The sequence below is a fragment of the Thermobia domestica genome, chromosome 10 (assembly GCF_964235325.1).
Source record: "Thermobia domestica chromosome 10, izTheDome1.hap1.1, whole genome shotgun sequence".
Classification (NCBI taxonomy): domain Eukaryota; kingdom Metazoa; phylum Arthropoda; class Insecta; order Zygentoma; family Lepismatidae; genus Thermobia; species Thermobia domestica.
Genome location: NC_137463.1, coordinates 159,085,966 through 159,098,175, shown reverse-complemented (window position 1 = coordinate 159,098,175; position 12,210 = coordinate 159,085,966). Strand labels below are relative to the sequence as shown.

The following is a 12,210-nucleotide window of genomic DNA, read 5'->3' as shown; positions in this document are numbered from 1 at the left end:
CTAGTGAATACCATTCATCTGTAGACCCTGGTTTCTATCTTTAGTTTTCCTTAAAGCGTATTTCAGGAGAAAACTAAATAATAATAGCGATAACTCATCTCCTTGTTTTAGTCTATTCTCGACGTAAAACTCACGAACAAGTATAGGCCTACTCCCTACTCGGAATTAACTTTAGGTGTCATTTAAAACAACACGTTTTCATTAGTCAAATAACTTTTTTGCTGTACTTGATGTAGCTAACTACATATGATTACCAAGATAACGAAAACATTTGAAGAAAATATTATATTTACTTGGTTACTTCAGCGTGGAACAACAGTCAGCTGGCAGAAAAAAACTCTGATTTGACGTGGAATGAATACATACAAGTGTTGAGTAGTTTCCAGAGAGATATTGTACCATTCCTCATGTGGCGCAGTACTCAGTTCTTCATTGGAGGAGGACATGTTTCTCGAGTCTCAGGCTTCTCTCACATTGACGCGGCGATTTGTCGTCGCCGCTTGCGGCATTTGCCGCTTGAGAAGTGTACCCTTTCATATTATCCAGCGTTTTGCCGCGGATGAAAAATATGCGAGCTCGATTGTTGTGTAACTGAAGAAACAAAACCTTGTGACTCTTGTCACGTTGTGATGATTGCAATGGAGAAACGCAAAAAGTGTCCTACTCGCCTTGTTAAAAGACAGACAGAAAAACAAACAAACAACCCACAGAGCACATCACAGCCAGTGGACGTACATATTAGATCCAGAACGTCCAGTTTTAGTACATTGACTTATGTGTAACATCCATTGGTGGTCCATATTACGTTCGGCAATGGATATCCACATTCTGAACTTGAGTGGACGGTCCATTGGATGTCCATATTACGTTCAGAAGTGAATATCCATTTTCTGGACTTCAGTGGATGGTCCATTGGATGTCAATATTTAAACCACGAATGAAACGTCCACGGAGCTACATGATCTGGATAAAAAAAGGGACGTACGGAAAACAACATTCAATTGTTAGTGACGGCACATGCGCAGATCCTTGCACAGCGCACTCTCAGCAAGTTTGAATTCAGTGGTTGAGAAGCGTAGAAATTTCAGTGATATTAATACTTTTAGTTCTATGTTGGATTGAAGAAGGAAGAGAGAATAGGAACTGCGAAAAAGGTAAGATATGATGAGTGATTTGTTTATATAGATTTATTCCGCTGCACCATTTATTTTACAACTGAAAGTTTTTGTGTGTGGACAAAAGTAACTCATTATCAATTATAGGCTGGGGTAACGTAGATAGGCACATGGGAATTGGTAATATATATATATCAGTGAATTCAGATGGTGAAGGGTGTAATAACACCCTCATATAAGATACTAGTAAGGTTCGTTCCTTCTGTACCAAAGCTCAGGACTCAATTCGACATTACTCGAGAAGACGGTTCTACCAAATTTTGACAGATTTCTTACATTCCCAGGTTAGATTAGAGTTTTGTATTTCTTTTAGCCGATCATGCACAAAATGAGGAGCTCCATTACTACTTGCAGATTGACTTCAGGAGGGCTCAGTATGGGTTAACTACTGTATCGCCGGACCAATTTTAGAAAATTTACCAGATAAATTGGAGAGTTTCTTTTGGTTCGTGAGTAAAAGTAAGTTGAGGGTGATGGTTACCAAAATACTTGTCGTTAGTTATTTTTGATATTGTAAGCTACACTATATATATGGGGGGCGGAAGGGGAAGGTTCTAGATTACTGGTCCCCCATGCAGATTAGTAGCTGGGTATGTTTCTTTCTGTACTAAAGAGTATACATTTAACTTATACAGTATTGCCGAGCGAGCGTTAGCGAGTGAAGGCGGGTTAGAGCCCCGCAGGGCACGTTGTTTTCTGTCTTTATTACTGATCAATGGGAAGGGGGGCCAGTAATCTAGAACCTTGCCGGGCGGAAGGGAGTATTTGGCAGTATATTTGTTATGATTTTTGGGAAAGGCAGTGCGTAAATGACAAGGTTGTGTCATATCGTGATTGAGTTTTATGAAGTTATACAAAAATGAATGTCAGTTGTCGAAATTGTGTGAAAGGCATGGTCTACTAAACAGGCAAAAAGTTTATTGTGACTAGTGTAAACAAATTGAAGCTACAGAAAAGAAGAGGAACATTTAACCAAACCTAATCGAGTATAATCTAATTTAGTACATTTTGGTACTTTTTCGGATTGCATGTAGTACCTCCCCCAAAGCTGTGCAACACATAAGGCGTGCATTTTATGAAATGAACTGTTAGATGAAATTGTTTTCCACCATCCTCGTTTATGCGTATACTCATCGCCGCTGACGCGCCTGCTCCCTACGGACGCTGTTTCTGCTCTCCTGTTTTGACTCGGTTAGATGGCATTCGTGCTTTTTACTGGCCACGTAGCACAAATTAGTCAGTGTTTTATGGACTAGCTTTTGTGCCATACGTTCACATGGTATTTCGAACATTAATCATTATCAAGTGAGCCAGGGCCAATATCTAGTATTTTGGGTGAGAAACTAAATAATATTCCTTTTCTTATTTTCGTATTCTGGGAATACAGCAGTAATACCATAAGTATAAATACATTGCGGAAGTGAGCTCGTCCGTGGCTAAGCAGTTGGCGTGCGAGACCCGAGTTCGATTACCGGCGAGAGCTCAGGTGGTTCGGATTCCACATTAATCAGTAAGTTTACGTCTTATATACACTTTTCCGTATAGATTTTTTATCGTGTATTTAAGTATCAGCGCTTTGCCAAGAAACAGAAATGTCAGTTAATAAATGAACGTAAAAGGTCTATAGCATCATTTTTTTTTTTTTTGGATCATAATAGTAAAGTTTATTATTTACAATATCCTTTATATTTATTAAGTTGAAATAATTACTAGCAAATGCTAGCAGCAGGCCCGTATCCAGGGGGGTCTAGGGGGGCCGGCCCTCCCTAAATTTTTGCTGGCCCCTTTAAAAATTTTACGATACGCTTAGATATGAACTATAATATGATTGGATCAGGCCCCCCCCCCTAAATTTTTGGGCTGGCTACCGGCCTGGCTAGCAGTGATATTTTTTTCTTCGTCACATCTGCCACAGGTGGATAGAAGAAATGTCATTGGTTAAAGATTTTAGCTCTCAGATTTCTAGAAGCTGGGAGTAGGAGATGTAGCAGCGTCTTTTCTTCGACATCTATGCGTATTGATATCTTGCGAAACTTCATAAATACGTCCATATATTATTTAGTAACGTTACTATATTATATATTTCCAATAACGAGGAAGATTTAGTAAGGAAAAAGTAATACAGGTTAACACATCCTATGTTTTTTTTTTCATTATTTCGGTATTTTCCAGTTTTTTTTTTTTTTTTTGTACTTTATTTTCATTCGAATTAAGTACTTTCTTCCTACTTTGTTTTCGTGTGAGAGGAAATTTTCATCTCCTTGTATACTTCATGGCGTTTGTCATGGTTCCTTCGGGGCAGAGCGGTGTGATGTGGAGGGACATGTGTGTGAGCTCACAGTAAGAAAGTTTAACGTTATTTTCCATCACCGATGGACTTGTACTAATAACTATCCGATTTAATTTTAAGCTTTCCTTCGGACATGTAATTTATTCCTATTTACTTAGTTCACCTTTTGATTAGAGTAATTTCTATTATTTAAATTTTCTTAAACTGAATTTTTTTAAATTTTCCTTTTTATTATCTTTGCTTATTAACCAACTTTGGTGGTAACGAAGTTTGTTTGTTATATAGAATTTGTTTGTAAATTCCAATTCTGAAGGTCGTCTAGCGGAGACGAAATAACTAAGACGCAGTTAATAAGGGGGAACTTTCTAACGGTGGTCCTCCTTCGTATCTCTGCTTGGTCACAGACTTATAGCTGGTTTGAGGATAGTATAATCGGTCTGTATTGAGAGGATCATACGTTTTTGGGGTCTATGGCTAATTGTTTCGGTTTAAGTCAACAAATGGTTGTAAGTTTTGTAAGTCCATAGCACACCATCTCCAAAATTAAATGGCATTTGCGGTACTGTCCTAGTAGAAATGCAGTGTTAGGTTCATACGTGTAGCATGTTACCAGAGACACGAGTCTGAAATATGAAAAATTGTCAAAAAAAATTGCATCATCAATTTGGTTTTAGTCTTAATATTTAAAGATTTGGTTTTAGTCTTAATATTTAAAGGCTAAATTGTAAGCTATAATGGACGTAGTTAAAATTGTAATTGATTTCATAATTTCTTCTAAGACAGTTAATGATTTTTTATCCAGGATAACACGGAAATAAAATTTACTTGAAAGAAAAGGGTCGGGTTGAAAATGGGCTGTAGTGAAATAATTTGACGTGCAATGACTCAAATATGTTTATCTCATTAAAAAAAAATAGTACAATTTTTATGTTGCACATTTAATGTGCGATAAATATATTTTCGTAGTAAGTCGGCTCAATGTTAGATAGATAACATTTTTGAAGTCGATTACAAATATCTACCTTATAACATTTTTCCTTTCAATTACACATAATATATCATGTCTTGCTCGACGGTGAGAAATTGAACTGTATTGTACTGTATTGTGAGTAGGCTACATTCCTAATACTTTAGATTTTAGTATATCGTATACGCCTGTGTAATATCCTCATTTTTATCAGCAACTTACCTAGAGCTCATACCTTAAGAGTCTTTTTTTTTCCTGTGGGCCCTACTTTCCTTGGTAAGGCCGCTCAAAGAGCTCAATTTTTAATTTTATTTTCGGTTTATAGGCAACTTTCGAAAAACAAAGGACCAGGAAAGGGTGTGGGGTATTGGAAAGAAGTAGGATAAAGCTTATTCATAAATTAACATCTCGTTACTTTGTCATTCAGGACTCAGATAAATGTTTGTAGTTAGCATGTCTATTTTGACCTAATGGTCCAGTTTTACTGCACTGCATAACAAAAGCAGAATGTTACCTTATGAACAGCTCGTATTCGATTTCTTTCCAATATCCTATTTCCTTTCCTGGCAAATTGTTAATCGAAAGTTGCCTAAAAGCCAATGTAAAATTCAAATTTGGACCCTTAGAAGGACTCTTCCAATGAAAGGAGGTCCCACAGGAAAAAACGCAAGATAATTTATTTTGTCTCCTTTTGACTTCTAGAAGTTCCTGTAGAGCTTGTCCACGATTTTTATAATACCATATATATAGATAGATAGATAGATAGATAGATAGATAGATAGATAGATAGATAGATAGATAGATAGATAGATATAGATAAATAGATAGATATAGGGTGGGTGGGTGTTGTTCAAGTAGTTTCTGCAATTTCACATCGTCATCCTAGGTTGTTACCATTTTAAAAAGGATGCATAGGTATTTCCTTCACAAATGGTTGAAAAGCAGTAAATAAATAAATAAATAAAATACTGGTTAATTTTTTATTTTTTACTGTATTGACGTGATATGTATTAATGCTCTTCTTGCTTTATATATATATTACCGTTTTTTAACCATTCGTGAATCCAGTGTTTTTGTATTCACTCTATTAGTAACAACGAGGATACCAATGTAAAATCGCCAAAAGTACTTTCGTTTATTTTCTTCATTGCATGTGTGTTGAGCTATTATTTTTTTGGTTTATATATCGTCACAGCCCACTCTGACTTAGATTACAAACACCTTTCTTCTACGTCTTTGGAAGGCTCCCCTATTGATGAAATTTAATTCTAACACTGGGAAGACACTCGCTTAAAGTAGTAGACAGGATGCAGGCAAGCCTTCGTTGCCCGTGGTTGTCCATTTGAACGAAGTTGTTCGAATAAAACTTTACCAAAAATTACCTTAGAAGTTCGTATATTCTTTTAGGATGATTATCACGGTTCAGCTTCGAACAATAGAAGTCACAAATATTATTCTAAACCCTAAGTGTGCAAAGAACTTGAAATCAAAGATTTTATGCATAAATAACGTACTATAAATTATCCTTTTATTTCTCTATCCGTGCTCACATATGTAGCTTTTTCTAACTGGACAATTGCCCAACACTGTGACCTCATTCACATTTGTAGCTCAATTTTTAAAGGTGCTTCATTTTTTCCTTCCATAGTATTACATTCGAGCATCGAAACCTTTAACGAGTCATTTTTTTTTTTAATTTTGAGTAGATATATTTTGGGGGGAAGGAGAGAAATTTTGATCTACGGAATGTATCAAAAAGTCGTTCCTACGCTTGGGAGGTGATTCTAGATCAAAATGGGACGAAAATTTAGCACTTTTGCACTGGGTCCTCTTTTGACTCCGGGGAAACTTATTTTTATTTGTGACTTTTACACTAATTTGTCTCAGCACTGAAGGGAAAGGGTATGAGATATTGGAAAGAAGTTGGATAGGACCTATGCGTTAGGTAACATCACGGTTTGTCTTGCCGGTTAGAATTACGAAAACGCATGTAAATAGAGCTAGACACGATGTCTTTGAGGTTTTTGTTCTCCTGTTGATCTCTAGAATTTCGCCTCAAGCGTTGTAAACAACCTTCTGATTCAACCTGTGTAAATAAAACTTACATTTTCGAAAAATAAAATAAGCTCGGACGTATAAGTATTAAAAATATTCTACTACAGCTTTTTAAGTAAAAGTAGTGTTACAGAATAACGATATCTGCACATATAAGTGTATTGTATATAAAAATCGAAAGTTACATAAATTTCCATACTTTTAATTCTATTTTAAATTTCCTTATTTAATACAGACAGCTAAGACAAGGCTCGTAGCAAGCTGAGAAAGGCTGAGTACACCTCAGATCTGAACACAGACGATGAAGGACGTTTACGTAAACGAAAGGAACAAAGGCCTTTAACACCAGAAGTTAACAGTGAAACTTCGGACGACCTAAAGTAACTAAATCTGTTAGGAAGCAAGATGTTGGCGTTAGTTCCGTGTGCCTTGCTTCTGCTGAAGATAAGGAACAAAGTAAGTATCTCATTTAAATGAGCTATATTAGACAAGCTTCGCTAACACTTCCATGTGATAAGTCGCGTTGCACGCACATTGCACCTATTTAGGCATATGCATTGGTCGGGAAATGCAAAACTAGCTGAACTGAATTTGATGGATTTAATTAGGCACTTTATTTTGTTAGAAACTATTAGAAGTTCCAAAGTTCGAATATATTTTAATCCCGTTTTACTTTTCAACTTAGTTAAATCTATTATTAAAACATATGAAGCTCAAGAAATAACGAATAAGTTCTGTGCATAATTTTGTGCTTCGTGAGGATCCATGCGAAAGAGAATATTAAAGTTTTATATAATTTGTATTACTTTCAAAATTGTATAGGGTTACAGGAGTACAAGTAGTTATACTTTAGCTGTTAGACATATTTCGACAGTTCAATGCAGCAACCTCGTAGATCAACAGTACAGGATTTGGTAGAAATATCTATTCAGTATTAGCTGCTAACTCTGTTGAAACTGCCCCTTTTCTGCGTCGATTTGTAGCTCTGAAGGCGAATTCAGATCTTTTTTTTTTTCATTACAGAAAAGGAATGAAATGCTATGGTTCATATCTTGCTAAAACCTTATAGTTATATGCTTTTGCTCACAAATGATAAAGCTAAAAAGGCAAAATATCTTGATTTCGCCAAAAGTCGACATATCTGCTTATGCCTTTCTGGAGAAAAGTGCAATAATGTATTTATAATTACAACTATGTGTTTGAGATACTGAGTTTGGGCAATTACTTGGTTTGAAGCAGAAATCGTCTGCTATCTTTATGCATTCAAATCAGACTTTTTATAAAAATTTGAAACTTGTAAAAAGTATAAAAATTTCGACATATAGTATAGGTGTTCGGATCCAGAATCTATCCTTCTGTTGGAGATTATTAGAGTTCTCTTTAGTTTTCCAATGAATGAAGGGATAATGATTCTGCAAAGACTCAGTAATTTCTTAGGGCTCAATATTTTCGTAATTTCATTTCAGTTTTCAAAGTTTTCTTATTAGTTGAAAGCTCTTTCAGGTTAACCGAACAAGCAGCAGTAGAGAAAAAGAGAACAATAAACTCCCGATTATTCGCGGAATTAGCTGGCAGAGGCACCGCGAATAGCTGAAAATGACAAACAATACTTGTTCGTAAAATAAGAATTGTCCTAGCTTAAAAACTTATTGTATTGTACGTAAAACGTAAGAAAAAGCGTGCAAATATGTATACAGAACACTAAAAATATTTGTGCCGGTATTGTTCAGTACAACGTAAAACAATCAACGAAAAAGTGTATATTTACAGTGAAGCCAAGGTACGATACTGTAAGTTAATTTATACTCTATATTTAAACAGTCTCGTTCTGTATGACTCGTGCAGTAGCTTTATTGAGTTAACTTTTTTCCGGGAGACGCCAGCGTATAATCGGGAGTATGCTGTAGTTTATTGAAGAATGCTATAATCTGCTGTTGCTGTTAGCTCACCATTCACTTTCTCAGTTTGTTTGCATGTAGTAACACCCAATTGGAATTGGCTAAGGTATGATTTTAGTTTTAATGAAAAATGTGTTCAGGTAGGCAGTTTCTTTGTGTAATCAATTATTATTATTATTATTTCCTTTTCCTTCAGATTTTCTTAAATACTTTTGAAATTAAAATTAATTTTAACACTAAATAACAACCGTAACCGTTTATAGTAAATTTGTTTCCCACATTGCAATGACAAGACTCTCTCCAAGCACTATGTTCCTTTGTGATTTGTGGTGGATGGAGTTAATAAAAAGGGAAGTCAAAATATGTCTTTCTCAGTGTCATTCTAAGAATGTGAAATGATGATGTCGCGCCATACAATATTTCAAATATAGATTTTTTTTCAATAAAAAGTTTTATATTCCATATAGTTTTAGAAAAATAAAGTAATAAATAGACTATGCTTTATGGTATACATTAGGGATTATATACAAACATTATAATTAGGAAGATTTCATGTGCTTTGGAGGTTGATTCCTGCAAGGACACTGAACATGTTAGATTAGTGGAAAGCATGCAGTGTTGCACCCAATTGTGGTAAGCATCAGAGGGTACTTTTCTGCTTTGCTGGCGGCTCAATTCTCATTTGACAGTAGAAAACTTTGAATCTCTTCTTGGTTTTATATACATTTTTCAGCTTTCTTCCAACTGCAATATCTAATTCTGTAATAGTTTGTCATAACAGAAAAAAGTGTAAGGGCATGCATTTCTTAAAGTGCTTTTCTTCCTTTTTTTCCGTAATATGATTTCGTAAATTTCCATAATTATTCATCTCAACACATTCTTTCTATTGTCCAGAAGACATGGCTTCCTTTGAAATATGCTATTTTAAGTGCTTAATCTTTCATGATGCTTACGTAAACACATTTTAATAACAATACATTTTGTAATTTGTGAGTCAATTTGGAATTTGTAATTTTAACTTTGTACCTTTGAGTCTCGTTTGTATAGTTTAAAGTTAGAAGTTCTCAGGTTCGATCCCCGACCCCGGTCACGTAATTTTTACTCTTTAAAATTAAACATAAAAACTTATTTAACTACAAGCTCATAATTTGTTTTTTTTTTTTAATAATTTTGATCGTTCTGATGTTGATAGTATCTAGAATTAATTTTCCCATTTTCTTGATTTCAGAAAAAAGAAATGTGGAGAACAGCAATAAGAAAGGACTTAAGTCAATCACTCATTGTGTACAGGACCAGATTTCAGTGTTTTGTGCCCATGGGCCCTAGCGAAATAGCTAGATAGTTTTATAGCGAAATAGCTAGATAGTTTTATAGCGAAATATCTTACTATTTTTAAATAGCTAGATAGTTTTATGTATTTTCTTTGTATACAAATGTAAAAAATTACAATCTTCTTGAAAATAAATAAGGAAACTTTTAAGAACTTTAAGACGTAATGACAGGTCACTCAATAAAGTGTATTGTTATCTTATTTCTTTCTTTTTGTTACGACTTCCTTATTTTTATAATGTATACAATTTCAAAGTTAAGTATTTGAAACGTTCTCGGGCATTAAGGGACGTCATGTTTAAGTTATTATTTCTTATGAGTACGATAATATAAAAAAAGAGGTTTTGGGGACAATGTTAAAAAGCTAGAAGAAGAAGATTAGCTGTCCAGCCTGTTGTCCATACAAAGGAAAAGAGAGAAGTGATATTTCAGAAACGAATTATGGAACTTCAGGAAATGAAATGAAATCTTTAAGTTTTACGTCTCACGGTTATGCCGGTTAGGCTAAAGGAGACGGTGATGATGAGAGATTAGTGAAATGGTGGAATGAAGAAAGTGGGAGGAAACGGGAGAACCCCGAGAAAACCCACGAGCACGGTGTTTGTCCACCACAAAGTCCACACGGCGCGAGCTGGGATCGAACCAGGGACACCAAGCACCGGAGGTGAACGCTATGAAACTTCAGACTGAATCGATGGAGGTTTTTACATCAATCACAGAAATGGGGAAGGTGGCGGTAATGAAACGAAAGTGTTACTATAGAGTTTTCTCTTTTCGATATTTCTCTACGCAAATGCAAACAGTGGAAGAGGATGCAGGTTTGAAGATTATAAATTAAGATACAAATTCTATTAACTGAAGCGTATGGGCAGAATACTTTACTTTGTTAATTTCATTTTCAGTGCTTATTGTCGGGAAATAAGGAAGCATTATTGTAGTTTTTAATCTAGCTGTAAAGGGCACATGCTATTTCATACTTATTTAGATTTTTATTAATAACTACATGATGTAGAATATTTTAATTTTATTGGCACGGTGTAAAACCCACCGACCTTTATTAAAGGAGGAGGATCAGTAATGTATGAATAAATATATGGTATAACTTCAATTAGAAAAAAAAATCAATGTAAAATTGAAATTATATTTGCTATTCATACATAATTTTCGAATAGTTTGACCTTTTAGTAGATAAAAGTCGAAACTTTTTTTTTTTTTTTTTTGTGGTACACAACCAGAATTTTGATTATTAAACTAAACGTATTCTTAAAAAACGTGACCATAGTAATGTCACATTGTTTCTTTGTTTGCACATAGAACTTTATAGTGTAAATATTGACGTGTGTACTTATTGACTGATGGTAAAAATTGATGGAATAAGGTTTATTTAGATGCCACTTTGATGTGGTAAAAGTGTAACGTCTGTTAGAAATAGATTGGTTCTAGATAGCATGGCTTCCGTAGCGGGCTTCGAGTGAAATAGTTCTTCTGTGGCAGTCCTTTAGAACATTCAGTGGAAGTCCATAATTGGCCCGTGTAGGGACCAAAAATAGTCACAATTTGTACGTTCAAGTTCCAATGATATCCACATATGGACATCCTCTACATCAGTTTGAAGTCCATAATAGGTCCAATTAACTCCGAATGGACGTCCAGGAGATGCATGGCAACTGTCCCAAAGTAACATCTTGTGTATATCGAGTGGACGTCGTATGGACCAAAATAACACGTCCTCTGAACGTCCATTGGGCGTCTGTACGTCCATAATTAGTTCGTTTTGGTGCCAGAAGTGGACATAATATGTACGTTCTGGACGTCCAGTAGATGCACGGCAACTGTGCCACCTGTACTCTCCCGTGTACATCCACTAGACGTTGTATGGACCAAAACCACACGTCCACTGGACATCCCGTAAATCCATTTTAGCTCCGAATGGACGTCCAGGAGATGCATGGCAACTGTCCCAAAGTAACATCTTGTGTATATCCAGTGGACGTCGTATGGACCAAAAGAACACGTCCTCTGAACGTCTATTGGGCGTCTGTACGTCCATAATTAGGTCGTTTTGGTACCAGAAATGGACATAATATGTACGTTCTGGACGTCCAGTAGATGCACGGCAACTGTGCCACCTGTACTCTCCCGTGTACATCCACTAGACGTTGTATGGACCAAAACCACACGTCCACTGGACATCCCGTAAATCCTTGCCCGGACGTTAAATGGATGTACATTGGACGTCGGTGTGCTGTGTGGGAAATAAAAAGTCAGAGACACATATGGGTTCACCCTTTACAGAAAAATGGTATCTTGAAGGAGATTTTTCTATACTGTTTCCACAATTGATAGACTTGAGCAAAATAGCGGCCAGGTTCTGGATATTTAAAATAACATCCTGGTATTCACCTGTTGTGACTGGGAAAACAGGATAAAGTAATTTCAGGACAATAGGTGGTGAGGTCTATCCAAAAATTCCAATTCAACACTCAACCAATGAGC

The 12,210-nt window shown here is 35.7% G+C and overlaps 1 long non-coding RNA gene across 1 annotated transcript; it reads left to right on the top strand.

The window, feature by feature from the left end:
* Window positions 1–1,027: 1,027 nt before the first annotated feature.
* Window positions 1,028–9,896, top strand: LOC145662097 (uncharacterized). The gene is made up of 3 exons (XR_014126979.1): window positions 1,028–1,154; window positions 6,723–6,943; window positions 9,614–9,896. It is a non-coding gene; the product is annotated as an uncharacterized LOC145662097 (long non-coding RNA).
* Window positions 9,897–12,210: the final 2,314 nt, after the last annotated feature.